Source organism: Pleurodeles waltl, chromosome 11 (assembly GCF_031143425.1).
Source record: "Pleurodeles waltl isolate 20211129_DDA chromosome 11, aPleWal1.hap1.20221129, whole genome shotgun sequence".
Lineage (NCBI taxonomy): Eukaryota > Metazoa > Chordata > Amphibia > Caudata > Salamandridae > Pleurodeles > Pleurodeles waltl.
In genome coordinates this window covers 10,522,992-10,550,615 of record NC_090450.1, presented here as the reverse complement: position 1 = coordinate 10,550,615, position 27,624 = coordinate 10,522,992, and positions in this window count along the sequence as shown.

The following is a 27,624-nucleotide window of genomic DNA, read 5'->3' as shown; positions in this document are numbered from 1 at the left end:
ATCCATCTCCATCGTATCACTGGTTGAACTACAACGTTTAACGAAATTACGCAATTGCATTAACTCTGGGCGAGGGACTGTGACCAGTGTGCTATATTTGCAATATTCAAACGTAGTGCTTTAGACCTTCTCGGGGCCTCCTCCCCCCTCAGCAGCTGAGATTAGTACTGAATTAGTGGCTAAACATTATGTAACAAACTTAAAAGCGAACTGATGCTCGCTGAGGGACGAGAGCCGTGACCTTGGTCTCACCAACCAGCATCGCAAGCTAGGTGACACACATTTCTTATTTTTCAATTCTTGGTTCACCTGTACAAGAATATTTCTAATCAAAGTGTAACAACTTCTAAATTAAGAAGCACAATGTGTACTCTGGCCTGACTCCTCAATGACAGATTCACACTTTTAACCAAAGAAGGTCACACCCTCTGAAGGTCGCACAAGCTGTTTGTGCCATAGCTTCAGGCTTACAATGGGAATATTTATAAAGCAGGTCTTGCAGCAGAATTTACAATTTACCCTTTCTACAGTTACAGAGAGCAGAGCATGAATTCATCAACTAACATCATCACTTCACTGGCAATCTCACTGGCTGGTGGCCCTCCTGCAATTAACCAATCAGGAAGCCTTCTCTTTTTGATTTGCCAGTGTCCTGGTAACTGAATGAGTCAAGAGGCTTACATCATTGCTATATTTCAGAAGTTACAGAATATGAGTGATATAATTAACTGAGGCACCTGCTGAGCCAGCCTCCCTAATTTAGAAGCCACCGTTGGTGGAATGCCCCTGTGCAGCACAGGCAAAGTCAGGCCTGGAATTAAAATTCTCACTTCTAGGGCATTAAAGCACACTTGCCCCAAATACAGTCCGCTATTCTATGTTTTAATCATTTTACCTGCAGCCTAAAAGGGACATTATTTCCAGAAGTCCACGCGTCTAGCTTAAGACAGGTGCATTTCTTGTCGGTGAACCAAACTGGAAACAGAACACCTATGCAGACAGGAGTTTGCGAAAGCGGCTGTCACAGCAGGTAGATACCTGCTCCAGGCCCGGGGGGTCTGGAACAAGTGCACAGCCTTGATCACTGTACAGGAGACTGACCCTACCCCAGCCCCAGTGGTCTTTCAGAGACACCGTTCTGCCGGGAAACAGCGTATCCTAATTTCAATTAGTTAATCATTTAAACCATTACACACATCGAAGGAGATGGCGTGTGAACTGTAAGATACACTGAAATTCACCTTGAAAGTGGACTTCAGGCGACCAATACTTAATACATTAAGGAACCAGTTCCTGCATGCCTGGGAGGAGTACCACACCCCCACTGAAATCTCAAGATGTACAGACAGAGCAGAAGTCGGGGTACACGCGGGTAGAGGGCGTCTGCCCGCTCTTTTCACAGGGTGGGCGCAATCTACCCTGCCAAGAGGTTGGACCACAGAAATCTGCTGACCTTGTCCTGGTGAAAGTGTCAGACACAAGGACACCTTCGGCAGCGCCCGCATGTTGTCTGATTTCGGGAGGGGGCTTTTCAGATATCAGCGGGGCCCACAACAAAGGCCCAAGTTAAGGGGCCATCAAGTCCTCCTTTTGTTGGGGTTTCCGGGCTGGGAGCTATCAGGAGCTCACCCCAAAATGCAATGGAGGCACGCAGTTTGTGATCACTTCACAGGTGCTTAAGAGAGGCAGGATTTTAGCTTCATTCAGTCCCTGTATACAAGAGACATGCATGCACCGTAAGAATGCCATGTGTTCGTCTGTTCTAGTATTTACACAAACAACAATTTAAATACTACTACTTGTGTTATTGCTTTTAAAGGGCTATAGTGCTACTCATCCCAATGCAGCTTCACATCGTCAAAACGCTTCACATCACAAGGAGTGCTTTAAATGGGCCGGTACTGACCGGTACTGAGTACCAACACTTTTTTATTTTGAGACGCAGAGTACCTGCACTTCTCAAGAAATACTCCAGTCTTTTAATTGGAGAGTACCGGCACTTCACCGGCACAGAGTACCCGCTCTTCTATTTTTCCATTTCAAGCACTGATCACAAGTACACATTATACACTGAGAATAAATCATATGTGTGTAAATCAACATGCAGGATGTGTTCCATGAGGGATGCAAGGCTATGAACCACGTCCTTCATAGCTCACTGTGCTATATTAGAAGGATTACAATTCACAAACTGCAAGTAACAAAGGGATCTCTGTATTAAAATCAGTAACCTACTGAGCCATTTACATAAAATAAAAATCTGTCATCTGCGTGTTACATAATATGCTTTATCCTCTGATTCAAAACTGGGACGAGACAAAACTCAGCTCTCTTCAGCAAATACGTTAACCTCCAGTGGTATCCTACAATTATTATCACTCAATACCGATTTATTTGCCACACAAAGATCTCTGAAGCTCGCGCCTTAACCCCATAAGATATTTTTAAATGCAGACTTTGCAACCAATCAAGCAAAACAGATTTACTGCCACGTTTCTCCTTGTTTTAAATATCTTTGAGGCAGGGTCTTGGGGCCCAGATTTGGAATCGGGTTGTGTCAATTTTTTTGGCACAACCCAGACAAAAAAATCTAGATTCTTAAACATTGTAATGCGCTCAGATGTACTCATGATAGACCTGCTAAACTTATGTGTGAGTCCTTAACATCTAGTGTCAGTTCTTGTAATATCACTTCCTGTGAGATCATGGGTTGTGATGCCACTTCCAGCGAAGCCACGCAACATGTCAAACGCTGTGATGTCACACAATGTGATCTCACGTGCTATGATGCCAACTGTACACTGCTTTAGTCCCCCACTTCTTTTTTAGGACTTGTGCCCTGTGTTCAGGGGAGTCAGACTTGTGCTGACAGCGCAAGAGCCGTAGGTGGTGCTACCTTCAGGAGAGGCCTAGTAGCAGCAGTGGGAGCACACGATAATGGCTGCTGATGCCATTCCCTTTGGAGATGGCGGAAAAAGGCAACAGGATTACACAGCAAATACCTTAAATGTGTGGACTGAAGATGATGGTGCCATTTTGTCAACCCCGTCCCCAAAAGTCTTTGTCTAAACAATGTTTTCACAAGCAGAGCGAAACCAAAGGTCGAGGTATTGACCAACTGGATATAGGGCTTCACCATTTACCAGTTTATTATGCTAGAAACTTGGCTATCTTGGGGTCCCAAATGTCTTACTATCAGAGTGGAAATGTTAGTTCTCAGGAAGAATTAAAGGAGAGTTGTTGGAAGGAACACGACTGTGCCATCCACTGGTAAAAGGCTTTTAACCCTAATATGGTTTGGGATCAAACTGATTTCAATACCAGAGTGGGGTGCATGATGTTGAAGTAAGAGAAAAGTGGGGGAAGCCAGTCCTTTTGATCAACCCAGTTAGCCAGGGATACACAAGGGGCCTGCCGGGCATACAATAAGAAAGCCTGCAGTCACCCAGCAGGATTTCCTATTGTCAGCCTGCAGCCACCCAGTGGGGTTTCCTATTGTCAGCCTGCAGCCACCCATCAGGGTTTCCTATTGTCAGCCTGCAGTCACCCAGCAGGATTTCCTATCATCAGCCTGAAGCCACCCAGCAGAGCTTCTTATTGTCAGCCTGCAGCCACCCAGCATGGTGTCCTATTGTCAGCCTGCAGCCACCTACCAGAGTTTCCTATTGTAAGCCTGCAGCCACCCAGCAGGGTTTCCTACTGTTAGCCTGCAGCCACCCAGCAGGGTTACCTATACTGCAGTCACCCAGCAGGGTTTCCTATTGTCAGCTGCCAGTCACCCACCAGGGTTTCCTATTGTCAGCCTGCAGCGAACCAGCAGGGTTTCTTATTGTCAGCCTGCAGCCACCCAGCAGGGTTACCTATACTGCAGTCACCCAACAGGGTTTCCTATTGTCAGCCTGAAGCCAAACAGCAGGGTTTCTTATTGTCAGCCTGCAGCCACCCACCAGGGGTTCCTATTGTCAGCCTGCAGCCACCCAGCAGGGTTTTCTACTGTCAGCCTGCAGCCACCCAGCAGGGTTACCTATTGTCAGTCTGCAGCCACCCAGCAGGGTTTCCTATTGTCAGCCTGCAGCCACCCAGCAGGGTTACCTATTGTCAGTCTGCAGCCACCCAGCAGGGTTACCTATCCTGCAGCCACCCAGCAGGGTTTCCTATTGTCAGCCTGCAGCCACCCTCTATTGTCAACCTGCAGCCACCCAGCAGGGTTTCCTATTGTCATCCTGCAGCCACCCAGCAAGGTTTCCTATTGTCAGACTGCAGCCACCCAGCCTGCAGCCACCCAGCAGGGTTACCTACTGTCAGCCCGCAGCCACCCAGCAGGGTTTCCTACTGTCAGCCTGCAGCCACCCAGCAGGGTTTCCTTTTGTCAGCCTGCAGCCACCCAGCAGGGTTACCTACTGTCAGCCCGCAGCCACCCAGCAGGGTTTCCTACTGTCAGCCTGCAGCCACCCAGCTGGGTTTCCTATTGTCAGCCTGCAGCCACCCAGCAAGGTTTCCTAATGTCAGACTGCAGCCACCCAGCCTGCAGCCACCCAGCAGGGTTTCCTATTGTCAGCCTGCAGCCAACCAGCAGGGTTTCCTATTGTCAGCCTGCAGCCACCCAGCAGGGTTACCTACTGTCAGCCCGCAGCCACCCAGCAGGGTTTCCTATTGTCAGCCTGCAGCCACCCAGCTCGGTTTCCCATTGTCAGACTGCAGCCACTCAGCCTGCAGCCACCCAGCAGGGTTACCTACTGTCAGCCTGCAGCCACCCAGCAGGGTTTCCTACTGTCAGCCTGCAGCCACCCAGCAGGGTTTCCTATTGACAGCCTGCAGTCACCCAGCACGGTTTCCTATTGTCAGTCTGCAGCCACCCAGCAGGGTTTCCTATTGTCAGCCTGCAGCCACCCAGCTCGGTTTCCTATTGTCAGACTGCAGCCACCCAGCCTGCAGCCACCCAGCAGGGTTACCTACTGTCAGCCTGCAGCCACCCAGCAGGGTTTCTTACTGTCAGCCTGCAGCCAACCAGCAGGGTTTCCTATTGTCAGCCTGCAGCCACCCAGCAGGGTTTCCTATTGTCAGCCTGCAGCCACCCAGCAGGGTTACCTACTGTCAGCCCGCAGCCACCCAGCAGGGTTTCCTATTGTCATCCTGCAGCCACCCACCAGGGTTTCCTATTGTCATCCTGCAGCCACCCAGCAGGGTTTCCTATAGTCAGCCTGCAGCCACCCAGCAGGGTTTCCTATTGTCATCCTGCAGCCACCCAGCAGGGTTTCCTATTGTCAGCCTGCAGCCACCCAGCCTGCAGCCACCCAGCAGGGTTACCTACTGTCAGCCTGCAGCCACCTAGCAGGGTTACCTACTGTCAGCCTGCAGCCACCCAGCAGGGTTTCCTATTGTCAGCCTGCAGCCACCCAGCTGGGTTTCCTATTGACAGCCTGCAGCCACCCAGCAGGGTTAGCTACTGTCAGCCTGCAGCCACCCAGCAGGGTTACCTACTGTCAGCCTGCAGCCACCCAGCCTGAAGCCACCCAGCAGGGTTTCCTATTGTCAGCCTGCAGCCACCCAGCTGGGTTTCCTATTGACAGCCTGCAGCCACCCAGCAGGGTTAGCTACTGTCAGCCTGCAGCCACCCAGCAGGGTTTCCTATTGTCAGCCTGCAGCCACCCAGCCTGCAGCCACCCAGCAGGGTTTCCTATTGTCAGCCTGCAGCCACCCAGCAGGGTTACCTACTGTCAGCCTGCAGCCACCCAGCAGGGTTTCCTATTGTCAGCCTGCAGCCACCCACCAGGGTTTCCTATTGTCAGTCTGCAGCCACCCAGCAGGGTTTCTTACTGTCAGCCTGCAGCCACCCAGCAGGGTTTCCTATTGTCAGCCTGCAGCCACCCAGCCTGCAGCCACCCAGCAGGGTTTCCTATTGTCAGCCTGCAGCCACCCAGCACGGTTTCCTACTGTCAGCCTGCAGCCACCCAGCAGGGTTACCTACTGTCAGCCTGCAGCCACCCAGCAGGGTTTCCTATTGTCAGCCTGCAGCCACCCAGCAGGGTTTCCTATTGTCAGTCTGCAGCCACCCAGCAGGGTTTCTTACTGTCAGCCCGCAGCCACCCAGCAGGGTTTCCTATTGTCAGTCTGCAGCCACCCAGCAGGGTAACCTACTGTCAGCCTGCAGCCACCCAGCAGGGTTTCCTATTGTCAGCCTGCAGCCACCCAGCAGGGTTTCTTACTGTCAGCCTGCAGCCAACCAGCAGGGTTTCCTATTGTCATCCTGCAGCCACCCAGCAGGGTTACCTACTGTCAGCCTGCAGCCACCCAGCAGGGTTTCCTATAGTCAGCCTGCAGCCACCCAGCAGGGTTACCTACTGTCAGCCTGCAGCCACCCAGCTGGGTTTCCTATTGTCAGCCTGCAGCCACCCAGCTGGGTTTCCTACTGTCAGCCCGCAGCCACCCAGCTGGGTTTCCTATTGTCAGCCTGCAGCCACCCAGCTGGGTTTCCTACTGTCAGCCCGCAGCCACCCAGCAGGGTTTCCTATTGTCAGCCTGCAGCCACCCAGCTGGGTTTCCTACTGTCAGCCTGCAGCCACCCAGCAGGGTTTCCTTTTGTCAGCCTGCAGCCACCCAGCAGGGTTACCTACTGTCAGCCCGCAGCCACCCAGCAGGGTTTCCTATTGTCAGCCTGCAGCCACCCAGCTCGGTTTCCTATTGTCAGCCTTCAGCCACCCAGCCTGCAGCCCCCCAGCAGGGTTACCTATTGTCAGCCTGCAGCCACCCAGCAGGGTTTCCTATTGACAGCCTGCAGTCACCCAGCAGGGTTTCCTATTGTCAGCCTGCAGCCACCCAGCCTGCAGCCACCCACCAGGGTTTCCTATTGTCATCCTGCAGCCACCCAGCAGGGTTTGCTACTGTCAGCCTGCAGCCACCCAGCAAGGTTTCTTATTGTAGACACATGGAAATACAAACATAATCGTTCTTTCTGCTGGCGCACTGGCCACCCTGAATTGAAGCATCTTAAAAAGACAACGCGCTCAGAAGTAAGGCACAGGCACCTCTGTTTGGGGAGGCCCCTCTGTCCGGTTGACCTACGGGCTATGATCCTTTTCCTTAATTTGGTTTCACAGTGGTTTCAGAATCACAGCTTAAAGGGTAGAGCGGGCAACACATAAGAATCCGATTTCTCTTTTGGTTAAAAGAGGTAGCTGGGAGGAAACCTGAAAAGGAGAGACAATTAGGCAGGGCGGCCGGCACATTCCACTGGGAGTTGTGAATACGAGAGAACGTAGCAGTTCAGCTTAATTAAAAACATTTCTGCACCAAAAGAGTAGTCAGTGAATGTCGGCAATGATCCCTCCCCTTCTGCTCAGTCAAGTATGATTCCGTTGAGCACGCCTTGGTCATGCTCAGATCTCTGGGGAGAGGGGACCTCTTAGCAGAAGAAGATGTAGCGTTAGCTTTCCAACTCTTGCCCACTCATCCCGACAACTTTCATCTACTGTGTTCCAATTTGACTGTTCGGTTTTCTTTGATAACTGCATGCCCATGGGTTGGTCCGTGTCCTGCATGCATTTTAAAAGGTTAGGTACCTTCCTTGAATGGATGGTCACAAATAGGGCTAGAACAAACCGAGTAATTCATGACATGGAGACATTTGTGTTCCTTGGTCTGCCACACTCCACGCAATGCGGTGAGTCAATGACAGTTTTCAATGATCTGTTGTTGAGACTGAGGGTACCACTGGTGGGTGACAAGACGATTGGCCCCATTACACTTGAGCTTTTCTGAGTATTGAGACTGACGCCTGAAGAGAGCTTGCCATGTGCCATCTGGAAAGTGGCTTTCATGGAGGTTACATTATAGCAGCTCTAGGTACTGACAGGCAAGGTCAGTTTCACATTCCTGTGGGTTACCCCTTTTCAAGATCAATTTCACAAGCCATGTCATATTTCTGGAAAAAAGATCGCAGAATGCGTCTTTCTGTGCAGATTAGGCAGGACTTGAGCATTTGTTCTTTTCTGGACAGCGTTAACGGCAGTGGGGTATGGCCTGCTCCTAATGCATCAAGTCAGGCCTTGGGCTCGTTCACTGATGCTGTAGGGAGTTTGGGTTTCAGAGCCATCTTGGAGGCAGATTAGTGTACCTGGCTGTGGCCTTCTGAATGGTGCCAATATGATTTGGTAAAAAAAAACTTGATTTTTTTTCTCAACATTTTCCCAACCTGTCTGCCCACTAAGTATGCAAAGGTCTCTTCTGTGATTGGCCATCAGTATTTTGGTATGACAGTATGCCGTGAGGTTATGTGAGCAGCTTATTATGGGCATATTATTTTAGCCATAAGCCTGCAGCTTGTGCCCTTAGTGACAATTCTTTTTTATTCATTATATTTTCTGAGCAGAAGTTCATTCCGCGGTGATGTTTTATTTCTATTATCTCATACGCTTTTAGCCCTGAAACTGTTTTTTTTCTTTTTAGTCTGATATTCCCATTCTCTGCTAAAGGCTGTACCCAACATTATTGTCAGTAAAAAGTGGAACACCACAATCTTTACCACTTCACGGGACACATATGTGGTCTTTCATAAGGGCAGTTTTCTTAGAACGCCAGCATTTTTTTAGTAAAACATCCCACTGACCCCTATATGTTAGAGGGGGAGCTCCAGCCAGAAAATTGCCAATGCATGCTGTTGCCGAGACTTGACATCTTTTCTGCTGAAATGAGAGAGGACTCTCAGTAGACCAATGTAAGGAAATGGCTCCCTGTTGCAGTTACCCCCCACTTTTTGCCTGATACTGATGCTGACTTGACTGAGAAGAGTGCTGGGACCCTGCTAACCAGGCCCCAGTACCAGTGTTCTTTCACCTAAAATGTACCATTGTCTCCACAATTGGCACAACCCTGGCACCCAGGTAAGTCCCTTGTAACTGGTACCCCTGGTACCAAGAGCCCTGATGCCAGGGAAGGTCTCTAAGGGCTGCAGCATGTCTTATGCCACCCTAGGGACCCATCACTCAGCACAGACACACTGCTTGCCAGCTTGTGTGTGCTGGTGGGGAGAAAATGACTAAGTCGACATGGCACTCCCCTCAGGGTGCCATGCCAACCTCACACTGCCTGTGGCATAGGTAAGTCACCCCTCTAGCAGGCCTTACAGTCCTAAGGCAGGGTGCACTATACCACAGGTGAGGGCATAGGTGCATTAGCACTATGCCCCTATAGTGTCCAAGCAAAACCTTAGACATTGTAAGTACAGGGTGGCCTTAAGAGTATATGGTCTGGGAGTCTGTCAAAAACGAACTCCACAGCTCCATAATGGCTACACTGAATACTGGGAAGTTTGGTATCAAACTTCTCAGAATAATAAACCCACCCTGATGCCATTGTTAGATTTATTAAAAAATGCACACAGAGGGCATCTTAGAGATGCCCCCTGTATTTTAAGCAATTGTTAAGTGCAGGACTGACTGGTCTGTGCCAGCCTGCTGCTGAGAGACGAGTTTCTGACCCCATGTGGTGAGGGCCTTTGTGCTCTCTGAGGACAGAAACAAAGCCTGCTCTGGGTGGAGGTGCTTCACACCTCCCCCTTGCAGGAACTGTAACACCTAGCAGTGAGCCTCAAAGGCTCAGGCTTCGTGTTACAATGCCCAGGGAACTCCAGCTAGTGGAGATGCCCGCCCCCTGGACACAGCCCCCACTTTTGGCGGCAAGTCCAGGAGAGATAATGAGAAAAACAAGGAGGAGTCATCCACCAGTCAGGACAGCCCCTAAGGTGTCCTGAGCTGATGTGACCCCTGCCTTTAGAAATCCTCCATCTTGATTTTGGAGGATTCCCCCAATAGGAATAGGGATGTGCCCCCCTCCCCTCAGGGAGGAGGCACAAAGAGGGTGTAGCCACCCTCAAGGACAGTAGCCATTGGCTACTGCCCTCCCAGACCTAAACACACCCCTAAATTCAGTATTAAGGGGCACCCCAGAACCTAGGAAACGAGATTCCTGCAACCTGAAGACAAAGAAGGACTGCTGACCTGAAAGCCCTGCAGAAAAGACGGAGACACCAACTGCTTTTGCCCCAGCCCTACCGGCCTGTCTCCCCACTTCAAGAAAAACTGCAACAGCGACGCGTCCCCCAGGGTCCAGCGACCTCTGAAGCCTCAGAGGACTACCCTGCATCTAAAAGGACCAAGAACTCCAGAGGACAGCGGGCCTGTTCCACAAAGACCAAAACTTGCAACAAAGAAACAACTTTAAAAGGGCTTCACGTTTCCCGCCGGAAGCGTGAGACTTTCCACTCTGCACCCGACGCCCCCGGCTCGACCTGCGGAGAAACAACACTACAGGGAGGACTCCCTGCCGACTGCGACCCTGTGAGTAGCCAGAGTTGACCCCCCTGAGCCCCAGCGACGCCTGCAGAGGGAATCCAGAGGCTCCCCCTGACCGCGACTGCCTGCTTCCAAGAACCCGACGCCTGGTAAGGACACTGCACCCGCAGCCCCCAGGACCCGAAGGATCCGACCTCCAGTGCAGAAGCGACCCCCAGGTGTCCCTCTCCCTTGCCCAGGTGGTGGCTACCCCGAGGAGCCCCCCCGCCTGCTTGCTTTGCTGAAGAGACCCCTGGGTCTCCCATTGAAACCTATTGCAAACCCAACGCCTGTTTGCACTCTGCACCCGGCCGCCCCCGTGCCACTGAGGGTGTACTTTTTGTGCTGACTTGTGTCCCCCCCCCGGTGCCCTACAAAACCCCCCTGGTCTGCCCTCCGAAGTCACGGGTACTTACCTGCTGGCAGACTGGAACCGGGGCACCCCCTTCTCCATTGAAGCCTATGCGTTTTGGGCACCACTTTGACCTCTGCACCTGACCGGCCCTGAGCTGCTGGTGTGGTAACTTTGGGGTTGCCCTGAACCCCCAACGGTGGGATACCTTGGACCCAAACTTTGAACCCTGTAGGTGGTTTATTTACCTGCAAAACTAACAAATACTTACCTCCCCTAGGAACTGTTGAAATTTGCACTGTCTAGTTTCAAAATAGCTTATTACCATTTTTGCCAAAACTGTACAAGCTATTTTGCTGATTCAAAGTTCCTATGATACCTAAGTGAAGTACCTTTCATTTGAAGTATTGATTTTAAATCTTGAACCTGTGGTTCTTAAAATAAACTAAGAAAATATATTTTTCTATATACAAACCTATTGGCCTGGAATTGTCTTTGAGTGTGTGTTCCTCATTTATTGCCTGTGTGTGTACAACAAATGCTTAACACTACCCTTTGATAAGCCTACTGCTCGACCACACTATCACCAAACAGAGCATTAGAATTATCTCTTTTTGCCACTATCTTACCTCTAAGGAGAACCCTTGGACTCTGTGCATGCTATTTCTTACTTCGAAATAGTACATACAGAGCCAACTTCCTACACTTGCTTTTTATGAAAAAAGGGGTATTTATACAAACGCAAACAATGCACACAGTCTCCTGAGCTCAGAGCTCTAGTGTTTCATAGGTGGTTCCCTGACTTCCACTCCCCTCTCACTAGTGGTAGAGTTTATTCCCATTCACTATATGCAGCATTCAGGTTAAGCCCCACTAGTAGTCCGAACCTCAGGAGTCCCACTCCCACTCTTTATGGAAGTCAAACATTTTCCAACCCCAAGGTGCTATTTAGCATGCAAGTGCCATAGGGCTTCCTCACTTGTTTTATTTATTAAATGTTTGCAACTGAATAACAACAACTGACCAGACAGCAATGATACAGTAGACACTTTGGTTAGCCGCTGCAAGCCAGTTGCAGCTTGAGGACAGTCCTCAGCGAGACACCTTAACAATCCCATTTACTCTTTTCAGTGAGCACAGTTTCACATTTACAGTAAAGAGGGCTGTACGCAGTGGCTAATTAGCTATTTACCATGAGAAGCCACCTGGCGGGGAAAAGGGGGTAGGTGACAGGGAAAAGGAGGAGGGGGTCTATGCACTCCACTAACTCAACCAGAATGTATAAATATCCTTGCAGCTGATTCCACAGGGGGAATCTTACAGGGTGATGCAGCCCACCTGAGCACCACGCTGCACGGATGCACCTCCTTAACCTGACTCATGAGGTATGTCTGTAAGGGGGCCCAAACATCTACCTCCCGAGAGGAGGCCGTCAACAGGTCCCTGTAGGCTGCTAAGTGTTTCTGACAATACGCAGCATCTCTCAGCCAGTCAGACTTGTGTGGTGCACGATCCTTCCCCCAGCAAACCGCCACTCTACACTTCACCAATATAAGCAGCAGGGCTACTAGCTTTCTTGATGCTGCAAGTATTTCCTTTACGTTCCCCAGCAGCGATACTAAGGGGGTGCGTGGAATTGCCAATCCGGTCACCACTTTGACCGCTCCCAACACCTCCTGCTAGAAAGCCTGTACCCTACTGCATCCCCAAGCTGAATGCATGAAGTCTGCGTCCGGCAGCAAGCACCTAGGGCAGATTGTGTCTGTTCTCAGTGCCATGTGCCATAGTCTCAGCAGGGCAAATATATATGGTTTAGGAATTTGAAATGTATTTACCGCAGCTGGTAATTGGGCGATAAATCATGCATATAGGTGCACAGCAGTACTGCCAGACGTCATCTGGGAGGGGTATATCTAGGGCCGATTCCCATTGTAACCGGGCCCTGGAACTCGTGGAGGGGGTGGATTTCTGCATGATTGTGTACAAACACATAACACACCTGTGTAATGTTTGGCCGAGTAGACCAGTTCAAGTGCCTGAAAGATCTGTGGCGAGGCAGTGAGTTCTGGGCTCCATGCACGTACCGCCTCTCTGACCTGGAAGGCTGCCATGCACAGCAGGCCGGTGCAGTGGGGATCACAAAGCAAAGCCTCCTGCGAGATAAACTGCCAGTCCAGATACAATGGACCCATAGTAGATAACTGCATGTCGCAGAGCGCGTACGGGCCCCGTCACCCCCTCCAACTGTAGTCTTGGATGATCAAAAATAGGCCTTGATGGCGTGTATAACATGAGGGCGCCCATGCGCCTGACTAGAGCCTTACAGGCTAAGGCAGTGCATGCCACTGCATCAATGCCCACATGCATCAGCCCTGGGGAGTGGTATACCTTTAGAGCCTACGCAGACATATGGAATACTGTTCCGGGGCTGTGTGTGGCAAGTATCGAAAGGGGTGGATCCAGAAGTGCGCAAAAAGTGTCTGGGCACAATTATAATACAGCTCTAGATCTGTGGCCGCCACCCCACCCCGCTCAAAGGGTTGAGTCAACACCTCTCATGCAATCCTGGGCTGCTTACCCGCCAAGGCCAACGAAATTAGTAGCAAGCAAAGCTGGCCGTGAGTGCAATTGGAATATTGATGAAAAGGTACAAGAACTTGGGCAGTACAACCATCTTGGCAATCGCAATTCTGCCAGTCAGCGAGAGAAGGAGGGCACACCAGGCTATGCCCTCAGCCTCCAGCGACACGATTGCCCTGCCGTAATTTTCGGTCCAGATTTCATCAACATCCCTGCTCAGCCAAATCCCTAAATAATGGATCAGTTCCGTCCCCCAGAGCAAAGGGTATTCCAATCAGTGTGGGTAGTGATGTCTGTCAACTGGAAGATTACGGACTTGGCCCAGTTGATCAAGATGCCCGAAAGATGGCCACATCAAGGGAATTCTTCTATAATGGGGTCTAGATTGATCTCAGGGTCCCGCACATATAGGGTGACATCGTTAGCATACATCGAGAATGGGCGTTGCCAGAATGCCAGCACTCGATGGTTGTGGTGCTGCCTGAGTTGTGCTGCCAGTGGCTCCACTGCACCGGGAACAACAGCGGCGAGAGGGGGCATCCTTACCTTGTGCCCCTTGAGACCCGGAAGGGTTTAGTGATGCAGCCATTAATTCTCAATCTGGCTGTTGGGTTGGTATACAGTAGTTGGATTAATTGGAGCCTGGGCGTTGCCAAAATGCCAGCACTCAATGGTTGTGGTGCTGCCTCAGTCGTGCTGCCAGTGGTTCCACTGCACTGGGAACAACAGCGGCGAGAGGGGGCATCCTTGCCTTGTGCCCCTCGAGACCCGGAAGGGTTTAGTGATGCAGCCATTAATTCTCAATCTGGCTGTTGGGTTGCTATATAGTAGTTGGATTAAGTGGATGAATCTAAGGCTCAGCCCCAGCCTCATGAGCAGGGCAAACAAGTATGGCCAGGCAAGGGAGTCAAATGCCTTTGTGACATCCATGAAAATAGCCACAGCGCGGCTCTTCTGGACTACCATGCGGGTTGTCACGAAAAAAGTGTGCAGGTTATATGAGGATGAGCGACCCGGCACAAAGCCGGATTGATCCGGGAGCACTATGGTTAATAGTAACAGCTGCAGTATGGATGCTATCATCTTCGCTAAAATCTTATTATCCACATTTATAAGGGACAGCGGTCTGTATGAATCACACAAGCAAGGATCCTTCTCAGACAGTAACTATGAGAGCCTCGCAAAGCAAGGAGGGAAGTGTTCCGCTCTCCGTGGATTCGTGCATACATTTCTAGCAACTGGGGTGCTAATAGTTCGGCATATTCTTTGTAAAAGGCCGCCGTGAGGCCGTACAGGCCCAGGGCCTTTTCATTAGGCACCTCCCGAATTATGTCTTCCCCCGAAAACGGGGAGTCTAGGAAGTTTGACTTCCAGCCATTGAAGGCTGATGGTTTTAAAATGTTTGGTGTACAATGGAGGATCCGCGTCCTCCGCCGTGGAGTGCAGCGGGGCATAAAAATCTTTCATGATTCTCTGCACTTCCGCAGTACCAGCGCCCCGATTTCCCTCCGCATCCTTTAATTCTACGATGTAATCCCCCCCCAGGGTTTCCATAATAGTGCAGCGAGCGTCTTCCCAGCTCTCTCCCCCTCCCCATAATGCTGCGCTGTCACCTCTCTTCCCAGAAAAGAAACTTCACGCTGCACTGCTGCCTCATACTATGGTAACTTATCTCTTGCCTCTCCCAGGAGGGTGGCCTCCATGCTCTCACAGTTCCAGGGCAGACAACTGGGACTCCAAGTCCACCAGCTCATGGCGCAGTGCACGGAAAACCCCATGTTGCTTAGCCAGACACCCCCCCCGATCACCACCTTGAAGGCATCCCAGAGTATCCCTGGAAAGGAAAGCCCACAAATCAATCTCACCCACACCAGAAAGCTCAGAGCAACCGGAGACTCGGGATGCCCCATCGCGAGTGCTAAAACTGCAGCGATGTCTCTTGTAAGTCTTTCACAGGTGGCCTGAGAAGTTCTGCGGGTGGGTGTCCATGAATTCTTCACACGCAGCTCTACATCACACACAGCTGGAGGGTTCTTGGTGGTCCTCCAATGCTTGTGAGTATCTTGGTATCCTCCCCACAGGTGTGTGAGTAGCAATGCTCCTGGTGCTAGTCCTCAGTCGCAGTTTGGGACTGCTCGGGTCACCACAGCGGCAAACCAGACCATTCTCCTTGTCTTTTCCTGGTGAACACCCCACCTCCCGCCCCCCACCAGCATACAGGGTCGCCATTCCTCCTCTGCACACAGGCTATGACCCAATTGGCACAGCAGCAATCTCCACAACATCCCCACCAGACATATGGGGTCATTGACTGAGAGAAAAGGATGAGATCTGTTCCACCACATGGCACACTGTGTCACTGACTGAGAGAAAAGAGATCTCTTCCACCACTGAAGACCGGTCGGCACAGCAGCAATCTAAACTGCGATCCTACCTGGCATACGGGTTTGCCGACTTAGCTTTGGACATGGGCTTGGTATAGTGGCATTCGGGGGTTGTCGACTTAGTCCCTGCACACAAACAATGACCTAATCAGTGCACCAACTGTCAGGGCTCACTTCATGGGCACGCTACTTTGGCATATAGGGGTCATCGACTTTTCTTTGCATGTGGACAACAACCCGGTCCATACAGCAGCCTACTCAAACCACACTAAGAGGATACAATCACCAGGAACTCCTACAGGGCTGGCTGCCTCTCATGCTTTCCTCTTCCTCACAGTACACACTGGTCTTGGCAGGCAATGGTGATTAGGCAGGTAGTCTTGGATTCCCTGGTTGATGTCCCCTCACTCAGCTGGGAGACTAGCAAGCCTTGGCTTCTAGTCCTCGTCACAGACAGAAGTCTTGCAGAGCAAATCCTCTTCACACAGCCCAACTGGCTTCTTCACAGTTCACAATTTTGGGGGATTCAAGCTCCCCTTCTTATAGTCCATTTCCAGGCACCAAATGCGATTTAGATTCTGAGTCTGTGAAGTTGATGTTGGTGGTCTGTATCCTGTTAAAGTGTCCTCTCCTTTTTCCTGCACTCCCTCCAGGAAGCCATTTGTCACAGCAGACGTCACTCCAAATCTGATATCCCCACCACACAGGCCTTGCGAGTGACGAGAGGTTTACATCAGGATGTCAGGCATTGTGATATGTGTATCAAAAAGTTACCTTAGGGCCTCAGCCCTACTCTTTATGATTCTCTTATTAGCTACATCTCCTGTCTGGGATGTGCCCAGGCCCCTTCCCTGTGACCTCTTTTCTGAGCCACATAACACCCTCTGCAGTTTAATGAAGAGCCTGGATCTTTCTTTCTTCATTATGCCCTATCCAGTTCACAGGAATGTAGCAATACACAAATCTGTCTGGGGAGATTCCTCTACCTCCTCTCCTCATGTTCTCCATTCAGCCCTGGGTCTCCCAAATTGGAACCCAGGGTCTTCCATGTATTGTTCCATTCACAGGCACACATGCAACTAGCACATGCATGCAGCACACGTTACACAACACTATATCCTTTATGTATTGTACCATTCATAGGCACAGACACCCAGCACACACATATAATATATACAAACTGCACAGCACTGCATCACCCCTTAAATGTACCACTATCAGGTACACATACCCCCAGCACATGTATTATACACATGCACTGATCAGCACTACACACCAAACCAAAATAGGCCAAAGGCGAGTTAAGCACCCAGCAGTGGAAATTTAAATATGTCAGCATGAAGTCCTCACTCCTGTGACACACGAAAAAGGCCCTGTTCACTCCTACTGATCACTACACGGTATACTGCCACCACCATGTTTGTGCTGCTGAACTCCTGGCAAAGGCAGTAGACTTTCACCTCTACGAAGGTAGCACTTTGGGAGACCTTCCTGGTCCAAAAAGACTGCTATCCTAGAAGGCCCATGTCATGGCGCACACACATGGGCTGTGTTGATCCATGACCACAAAAGTCAGCATTCAGAATCCAGACATAATTACAGTTGAGACACTCAGGGCAGAGGTGCATGTCCAACACCATGTGAGGGACTTTTCGGTCCCAACAGAGGAGCCTAGTATATGCCACCAGGAGCAGGCTAAGGTGGTTTTGAGAAGTGATGGGAGGGAACTGAACAGTACTTTGACCCTAAGGGCCTGGATGTTTTCAGCTGAATCCTCAGCCCATGCCCAAAAGTAATAGTGGGTCTGTTGTTGTGGAGGTGGCCCTTGGCATTGAGTTTGTGCCAAGCAAAACTGTGGAGATATTTATGCAGGGTCATGGAAAGCCAAGGGAGTGTGCTGTGGCACTGCTTTATTTTAACTGCTCCAGGGCCAGGTCTGCCCGGTCTCTAAAGAGACAGGTGCCATTGAATGGCACGTCGATTAGTGACCCCAAAAGTCACTTGAAAAGCACTTGGATCTCATCCCGGATGGTGCCCAAGCAGTCGGTGTTCTCCAGTCCAGAGTGGATGATGCACATCACTGCATCTTGTTCATGTTGTATAATTTGTGCAAGGCTGGCACTGAATTCTTCAGAGACTACTGGCAAGATCTCACTACCATAGCCCACAAGGCATGCAAACAGCATTCCAGGGAGCAACTGTCATCCACTGAGCAGAGGAGAACATTCACTTTCCGAATACATTCATACAATTAGGTACCCTTTCAGGAAACGTAGCAGTGGAGGAGTTGGGGTTGAGATGAGATGAGCAGAGGATGAGTTTAGGGTTCAGTCTACTAGTCGACGCTGGGACCACCAGGCTTTCAGAAGCAGTGCATTGCAGAAGGAAGGAGCAGGGTCTGTCTTCTAGCAACCTTTCTGTTAAGTGGTGAGTAAGAGCAAGGGCACTGTGCACTAGACTAGCATTTCACACATACTTGAGCATTGGTGAACAAAATACACTGCACAAACTATGGAACTCACTCCCAGCAAACAAATTCAGGACTGAAATAAAGACCTGGCTTTTCTGAAACGAAAGAATCTCTTGAATGGACTTTACAGGACGCCTACCTCAGCTTCAAGTAATCAGTGCTTCAGTATAATAGCCTCTTTCTACTGCATCCTGATTACCTACTCCAAGCTCACTGAAGCACTTGGTAATACCAGCATTTGTTCCAGAAGCTTACTGTGTGAACCTGGTATTCTGAAGGCACACATCTTATGGGGTTGAACACCTGCAAATCAGTAAATATTGCACCACCCATTGGATTTATCACTTGGTGTCTTGCCCTTCACAAAGTAAACCAGACAAGATGCAGAGAGTGAAATTTTGCCCACGTGACATTTGTACTTTCTCCTCCTCCACCATTAACTTGACATCCTCTTCCGGGAAAGCCGAATAGGAATCAAGTCCCAGAAAGGATCTAGGGCATGATTTGTGACCAACTAAATTTGTTCATTCCACTTTGTACCATTTTGGCTGCCTGTTAGCAGCACATGTCAGCAGATCACCCTCCTAGGGCGTTTGGCAGCTTCTAAAGAGCAGACAGTAAACCTGCCCATCTCATGTGACTACTTGCTTGCTATGGCACTGAATGGTGTCCCTTTGATTCAATGGGAAGCACGTTTCACTCATGATCACTCTCTGTATGTAATTTACTCTGACCTGGTGTAACATGCGTGTTGGTGGATCACCAGAAATGTATTCCGGCTGCCTATAACCACTCTTCTGTGCTGCTTCTGTAGCATTCATGAGTAGTCACGAAAGAAAACCTTCACTGGATGTGTCCCTACTGTACCTGCCTGGGGTGTCACTCCTAGCTTTACTGGTTGGATACTGTGATTATCTAATGTTGATGGGCTTCATACACTCCAGGTCTGAATGTCACTATCCTCCTGTCTCATGGACTCATAAAAAACATATACCATGACCACCTAAAGGCAGTGCCAACTGCAGACAGACAGAAAAAAATATTTAGCTACTGGCTGAGTTCTACCTGATGGTGAAACACCCTCTGGGGGACCTCTTTCTTGTGCAGACCATGGACTGCTCCTTTCTAGCTTTTGCATAGACCTACACAGATCCACGTACTCAGGTAGAGGAACCAATGAATAAATGTAAAATGCATGTGTTTTCTCTGTGACATATGTTCCACTACATGCCTAATATCACTTTTCATTCATGCACAACAGTAATGTTTCCCACACAGACTACAGTACAATTCAAGATGTGTACAGCCAATCACGTCCTCGCCGTGTAGTGTGCTCTTAGTCTACTAATGTGCTCTGGTGCCTTGTCGGTCGTATGAAAAGGTACATAAATGCGACTACCATAGAATATAACACTGTTACATCGATCTAGCACATTTTCAAACGTGATCTACTCAGATTTCGTTGCAGGAAATCTATGATTTGTGTGTCTACTTTACATGTTATATTAAGCTAAGTGTGTTTAGGTGCAAACAATTGCTTAGCCAGACCCTTGATATGTGTCTTACATTTACTCTCGATTTTGTTGTTTTCTTTAGCGGCCTCATTCATCTGTACTCCGGTTAATTCAATGTGTAGGTATTTTTGACATCTCATTCCATTTTATCATTGGTGCATTAATTGTTGTTCACTATTATCAGAATTCAAAGTAAAAAAAAAAACCTGAAAAAATAATAGAAATGTTTAAATTATAAAATTATAAAAAATATTTTTTGTACAGTGTAATTCTGGTGTACAGTAATTTTCTGGTACGCATTGCCTATGCATAGACCACTGAATCGTTAAATACTTTGATACTATTTCAGGGTTTTCAGTTTTCATGTGCCTGGTTACACATATTTCCATTTTTTGTTGGCACAGCTGCAGTATAAAATGTATTCGATTGCAGAATAGGTCTTCCACTTGTACTGGTATGCCAAGAGGATAGAGATATCGCCCACCCATATTGGGATATCAAACGAATAGTCTCACTCAATAGGCACCAACTCTGACAGCATCACTTTTTTGTTAAATTTATGGTTAAATGTCCTCCAAAAAGCTGAAGAAATGGCTAAAAGGTATCCCAGTACCTTTTAGAAAAAGTAATGCGAGCAACCTCCATAGTAGTCAGTGAACTCGACTTACCAGAGAATGGAGAATTGCATGCAAATGCAGACCAGTGATGCATAAGCATTCACAAAGTTAAATCCATGTCCAAATCTTGATGCAGATACATCAATCCACCAGTTGCCTATTCTAGTCAAACCCTCCCTAAGTCACATCTGAAACAGAGCTAAAGGTGACTGACCTCAGTGTGCAACACAAGGGATAAGGCAAGCCTACGAGGAAAGACCCTGCCAAACCAACAGAGCTCAATCTGGAAGAAGAAGAGACACGTTCCTCTACGGTGGCCAACGGTTGAGGTCTAAACACCTTCTGCACCATGTCACTGTGATCTATTCTCTTCCTTCTAGTACCCCAGGTAGGTGGTGGCAGAAAGGCTCACACGGTGTGCTGGCTGATGTGAAATCAGAGGTGTGGTATTTAGACAAATATAAAATCTCCTTCAAAACCTGATGCGGTTTTAAAGCTGGGTAACTTAGAGCCAGGAAAGAAATCGCAAATTTAGCAGGCACCTGTACTGTGCGCAAGCCAGTGTGCTCAAAAGTGAGCACTTACTTTTCAAGGTAATTTGCCTTTGCGCCCTACTCAGCGACCCTACCTTTTGTGTAGTGTCACATGTTGGCTCTAACCCAAATTCCCCTCCTAACCCACCCTCTTTCCTCTATACTTTCACCACTTTAGACCCCTTTCCTGTTCCAACCCTTTATTTGTGACCCGTCATCTCTTTGTACAATAGTACCACACTCATGAACACACAAGTCTTGCTCCACACTCCTAAAAGCCCATCCCAAACAGATCTGATTTGGAATATACCTACAAACAAGGTATAATTTTATTTATGAACAAGACCTTAAAACGCATGACCGTAAGTAACTCTGTGCATATCAGGAGCTAGAGCATTGGTTTGAACTAGGTCCTAAGAAAGAACAGTCTTGTAGGAGCTCCTCAAAGCCCCGGTAGAGTGGGATTCTCCTATTCCAAGGCTTTACAACAGGCTGTTGACTCCCGAAGGCCACGGGGCTGGGGCAGAGTCCCTAGAATGTTGCAGTATTAATAACGTTTCAGAGACTACTGCCTGCTGGAAAGCCTCAAAACGTCTATATGGTTGAGTCTAATGACAAACGATAAAAGACTTGCATATACCTGAAAGCACGGTGGTGATTTTGTTTTACAGCTTTAGGGTCGGTCTTGAGCTCTGTAAAAGAATTGCAGGATGGGATGATGATCGACGTACTTTAAAAGGTCACAATATTGTGTTAGTAAGCATGTATTTGGATGGCAAATCATTGAAGATACAAGATGTTCTCCTAAACTGGATGACTCACGACTCCAGGAATTCCTACAAAGGGCGAGGCCGCAGTAGCACGCAGGCGTGACAGTGTAGGAAGTGCAATATTGTGCCTCTTGCTTCATAAAGTAATCAGCTAATTACAGCCTTTCGCTTTAACCCACAATACTTTTATTTTACAATTGCATTTCCTTCTAGAGACAAGAAAGGAAACACGTTGTCACCTGATTTTACGAAAAAAATGTATTCCAAGATTTATTAAAATTACAGGGTACTTATTTCCAAAGAATCCTGGTTTGATTTCCGCTAAATGACGAATGCAATCGGCTGCCAGATAAAGGAGTAATTGGACAACTAAAATGCACTATACATATTGTTTAACTAAAAAACAGCAAATGTTAATCCAAGCAAACAATATTAGATCGAAATACACCAGTTACTGTTTACTTGTCCACACAATTAGGCAGAGCCTCATCACTCAAAGTGTGAGCGTATATAAAAATGGTGATATATATATATATATATGTCAGTGGCTTTTTTTTTTTTAACATTTTTAGGCATATCCGTGGAGCTACAGTGGGGACTGTGGTGGATGAGTGGTGGATCCGCCCAAACATTTGGGACAATAGTAAAGGTTTTGTCCTACGGGGGTCAGGCTATCTGTATCCTGACCCCCTTATGTTTTTTTACAGTTTATCTTTTCTATCCCCAGGGCCTACCAACAAAGAAAATGGCAGGCGCAACTTTCCTGTCAGGTTGCGGTCAGCCAATCGGAGCTTTGCTTTTTCCTTGGATCCGCGGATCCACAGCATGTCGAACAGCGTCTCTAGATATCTATATTCTATTTCCTTTAATTACTCAGAAACTACTGACCAGATTTACGCCTAATTACAAAAAGCACTCTTACTGGACCAAGATCTAACTTCTGCCTAATTTCGTGTAAATCAGTGCAAAGGTTCAGTCGGTAGTCGTGTTAAAAAAATGCAAAATCCCCATAGACTTTGCATGTGGAAAAGCATTTTGGGGACCCCCCTCTACTCTCAGGCCCCACTTGACAATCACCCCAAAACCTTCCACACAGCAGCTAAAGTGAGTGGTAAAATTAGTTCTGAAAACTTTGTAAATATCCGTCAAACAGCACAAACTTATTAGCAAAACAAACAAAAAACCGATTTGTCTATGGGAAAAGTTGGTCCTAACTATAACTGCCTACTTGATATCAGTAAACAACAATAACTGGTGTGTGCTCTGACATAAATGGGGAAAAGAAAAGTCAATGTGGAAGAAAGGACAGAGCTTTGGTTGTCTGGTAGACCTCAACCTCAAAAAAACTTACAAAGTCATGTTGACTGAGAGTAGCCTTTTGGTCAACCTCCTTCAGGCTCTGGTTATCGTGCTTTTCTATCGATCGAGCAAGTACAATTTTGTGGAAGTAACCCGGTCCCATTACTGTTCGCATCAGGAAGTGATGATGCGCTTCAAGAAGTAGTCAAAGACCTCTTCTCATTACCCTTTGTAGCTCCTCATTCCTGCCCTCCTGCCTCCCTAACTCCCTCGCTCCCCTGCTGTACCATGCTGCTGTTTAGCATCCACTTCTCTGACATCCCCAGCTCCCCCTCTTAACTTGGTTTCATAATCACTTCCCTCCATCACTCATGTCTCCATGCTCACTTGCTTTGCCTCGTCATCTCTCCTCATCTGCATTTGCTTCTCTCTTTGCATCGCTTCATTTGTCCACATCGGTCCTGCCTACATTCTCACTTGCTTCCCGCCTCCAGCCTCTGCCATCTCTTCATTTCCATCTCCACATCGCCCATCATCACTTAATTTCTACAAAGCACATGCACGCTTTGCATTTCCTCTCACTCACATAGCGCACAGCCCCTAACTGATGTTCGGTGTAGACCTTGAACAAAAGTTCAGACAGATACCACACTTGATCGGCTTCAAAATACCAAAAAAGCAAAAATACCTTGCACAAAGTATCTAAGGAGCTATAAAAGTAATCTAATAGTAGTATCTTCTAGATACAAGTATATCAATTAGTATCCACTTAGAGGATGCACCAACAGCCTTGTTGGTAACCATTATAATACAGCATTGGCAAGTTTAGTTAGGACATGGAAAACAGGCAAAAGCCCTAAGACTTCTGAAAGTGATCCTGAAAGTTAATATGCTGAAGTCACACCCACACTGTTACGCCTGGTTGCTCAAAACAAAAGCAGACTCAAGATTTTTTCCGTTGTTGTTTCTTTCCACTTTGAACAAAATGAGACATATATACGCATTTGGTGTATTCGTAATTCTCTGATATCCTGGTTAAATGGCAGCGATGGATGCATGGAGGACCTTTAGCAACAGACTAACGTACTGTGGCCTGCTAACAGAAAGGGCTTGGGTCTGACCCAAGGGACCCCTTGTAATGGCCTAAGGTATTTGAGCCTACTACAGAGACGGCTTGCGTCTGACCCAAGGAACCTCTTGTAATGGTGTGAGGTACTTGAACCTGCTACACAGAAGGCCTGCGTTTGACCCAAGGAACCTCTTGTAATGGTGTAAGGTACGTGAACCTGCTACAGAGAGGGCCTGTGTTTGACCCAATGAACCTCCTGTGATGCTCTAAGGTACTTGAGCCTGCTACAGACAGGGCATGCGTCTAAGGCACTTCAGCCTGCTACAGAGAGGGCCTGCGTCTGATCCAAGGAACCTCTTGTAATGGCCTAAGGTATTTGAACCTGCTACTGACAGGGCCTGCGTCTGAACCAAGGAACCAGTTGTAATGGCATAAGGTACTTGAGTCTCCTACAGAGAAGGCATGCGTCTGACCCAAGGAACCTCTTGTAATGGCCTAAGGTACTTGGGTCTGCTACAGACAGGGCTTGCGTCTGACCTAAGGAACGTTCTATAATGGCCTACGGTACTTGAGTCTGCTGACAGAGAGGGCGTGTGCCTGACCCAAGGAATCTCTTGTAATGTCTTATGGTACTTGAGACTGCTAGAGAGAGGGCTTGTGTCTGATCCAAGTAATCTCTGATGGCCTAAGGTACTTGAGGCTGCTACAGGCAGGGCTTGAGTCTGACCCAAGGAACCTCTTGTAATGGCGTAAGGTACTTGAGCCTCTTACAGAGAAGGCTTGCGTCTGACCCAAGGAACCTCTTGTAATGGCCTAAGGTACTTGAGTCTACTACTGACAGGGCCTGCGTCTGATCCAAGGAACCTCTTGTTATGGCCTAAGGTACTTAAGTCTCCTACAGAGAAGGCCTGCGTCTGACCCAAGGAACCTTGCCTAGTGGCCTAAGGTACTTGAGCCTGCTACAGATATGGGTTGCGTCTGACCCAAACCACCTCTTGTAATGGCATATGGTATTACAGCTTGCTGTAGAAAGGGTTGTGTCTGACTCAAAGGACCTGTAGTAACAACCTAGGTACTGTAGTGTGTATGAGGAAAGCACTGAATGCATCTGAGGGCATTTAAATGCCATACTCGGTTAATGGTATTTGTGTGTTTACTATTCATTTCATTCTTTAGGAGGTGCAGCATGCAAACATGGTAATTATAGAGACTATAAGTGAACTACGAGCAAGCACTACCAAAATGAATAGGTCTGCTTGCATTTTCCGTTACAAGTCGGAGGTTCTTGCTATGGCAATTCTTTGTTTAAAGAAGGGTGAAGTCTTCCGCATTTTGGTAGGGAGTGCCAACAGGACCAATCGGTGCTGCCCATAATCGGAGAAGGGGTGTTAAGTGGCTTAGTCGGTGCTTACCATAACAGCTAAGACAGAGCCTCCACCTAAGCCAATTTTGGGTTAATACAATTAGAGCGATGAGATTACTTCTGCTTCACAGATGCCACTTGCCACCCGTAGGCTTAAAAAAACAAGGGTGTATTACAAAGGGAATACAAACAACAGAGCTTATTAATCAAGGAATCAGCAACAAGGCTGCTGCAAATTCACTATGTAGCTTTAATACGAGATATTGGTATATACAAGTGCACCTGTCCTGAAAGTTCATACAATTATTACCAGTGGTACAGAGAACGGGCTACTCTTCAATAAATTATCAATTCATGTTTTCCAAGCAACAAAACTGCCTCTATCATTTGTTTAGAAGCAACACTAGTGAAGACTAACCTACTGACTGGTGTTTAGGAGGCAACAATACTGAGGTGTAATATTCTATCTCTTGATGCTTTGAAGCATACTTAACAACTGACCGGTGCTTTCAAAGCAATAATACCAGGATGTAATATTCCATCAGATGATGCTGTGGGAGCAACCATACTCGGACATACTAAACTACTGATTAATGCTTTGGAAGCAAAATTACTGAGGTGCAATATTCTATCTATTGATGTTTTAAAAGCAACAATACTGTGGCACACTAAACTACTGACGGGTGCTTTCAAAGCAATAATACCAGGACGTAATATTCCATCAGATGATGCTGTGGGATCAGCTATACTCGGACATACTAAACTACCGATTAATGCTTAGGAGTCAAGATCACTGGGGTGTAATATTCTATTAGTTGATGCTTTGGAAACAATACTAGGGTGTAAGATTGTACCAACTGATACTCTGGAAATACTTCAATGAGGCACACTAAAATTGTGACGGATGCTCTGGAAGCATCAATATACTAAGGTGTCATCTTTTATCAACTGATGCTCTGGAAGCAACCCTATTGAGGCATAAATACCTTTCAAATACTTTGACAGCAACAATATATTAAAGAGTAATTCATGTTTGACTACTATCGTGTGGTGGATACGTATCTGCCTGCTGATTCCTCTCCTGAATATCCCAGGAGTCAGACTGGATCCGCAAACATTTCAGTGGCTCTCTGCACTTGTCAAGGGAGCTGGCTCCTTCTTGGCACTGAAAACAATACCACTGTGATGTCACTGGAGCCATAAAGCACTCCCACTGGCACCCTGAAGCCAGGTTACCATCCGTATTTTCTGCGCCTTTGAAACGGACAACATGAGATTGGCATATAATGATTCTACTAGAAACCAGTCTTCAAGCAGAGGTGGTCGGGGTCAATGTCGAATATGCAAGTAGATAGAGGATCCATTAGAAATACTGTTTCCAAAGGTAAGTAACTTTTTCTTCTGATGGATACTTTTACCTGCATATTCCTCACCATTTGAATAGATTCCCCAGGCAGTACACAACCGGGAGGTGGGGCTTGAAGAACTGGTTAAACCAAAATGTCATACAGGACTGAGCATGCAAAGAGTCCTTCCTTCCATGCCTTTGAATGTAAACTGTACTGATTTGCAAAGGTCTTCACTTTGCTGATGTCTGCTAAATAGCCTCCCCTCACCCTAGCTAATCTTTATGAATTTGCCCAGGTGCAGCGAGCTCTGGTGTTCTTTAGAGGTTCCCTGGATGCCACGGTATAACATTTTGATGTACAAGATGATGTCATATTTTGGACAGCTCTGCCCTTCAACTTGTAGGTGCAGCCAATGAAAAGTTTGACATCAATCCAGAATTCTTTGGTACTATCAAGATCAAAAGTGACCAACCTCTTACGGACCAGTTTGTGTAGCCTCTTCTCCCTGTTGGGATGTGCTGGTGTAGGGGTGTACCCATCCTTTGGTGATGTCCAAGTGTAGAGGTGTACCCATCCTTTGGCAAGATAGCAGCTCTTGTTTTAAGGACCAACTTGCCAGAAAAAGAGACGTAAAGGGAGGTTTGAGATTCAGTGCTTGCAACTCACAAACATATCTAACCGACGTATTGGCAGGCAGAAAAACTTTTTCAAAAGTAAGCAATCATAACCGGCAACTGTAAGGGTTCAAAGGGTGAACACATTTAAAAACATAATGACCACGCTAAGATCCCACTGAGGCATATTGAATGGAAAACATATTGGTGAAACCCTTCAAAAATGGCATAACCATTAAGAGACTTGAACATGGAAGGCTGGTCTGGAAGACACAGAAAAGCTGACAAAGCAGATAAGTAGCCCTGTGCGTCCCCACTGCACAACCCTGCTAAGCAAACAACAAGTGAACTAAGACATTTGATAAATGTTTTGGTGGAATAA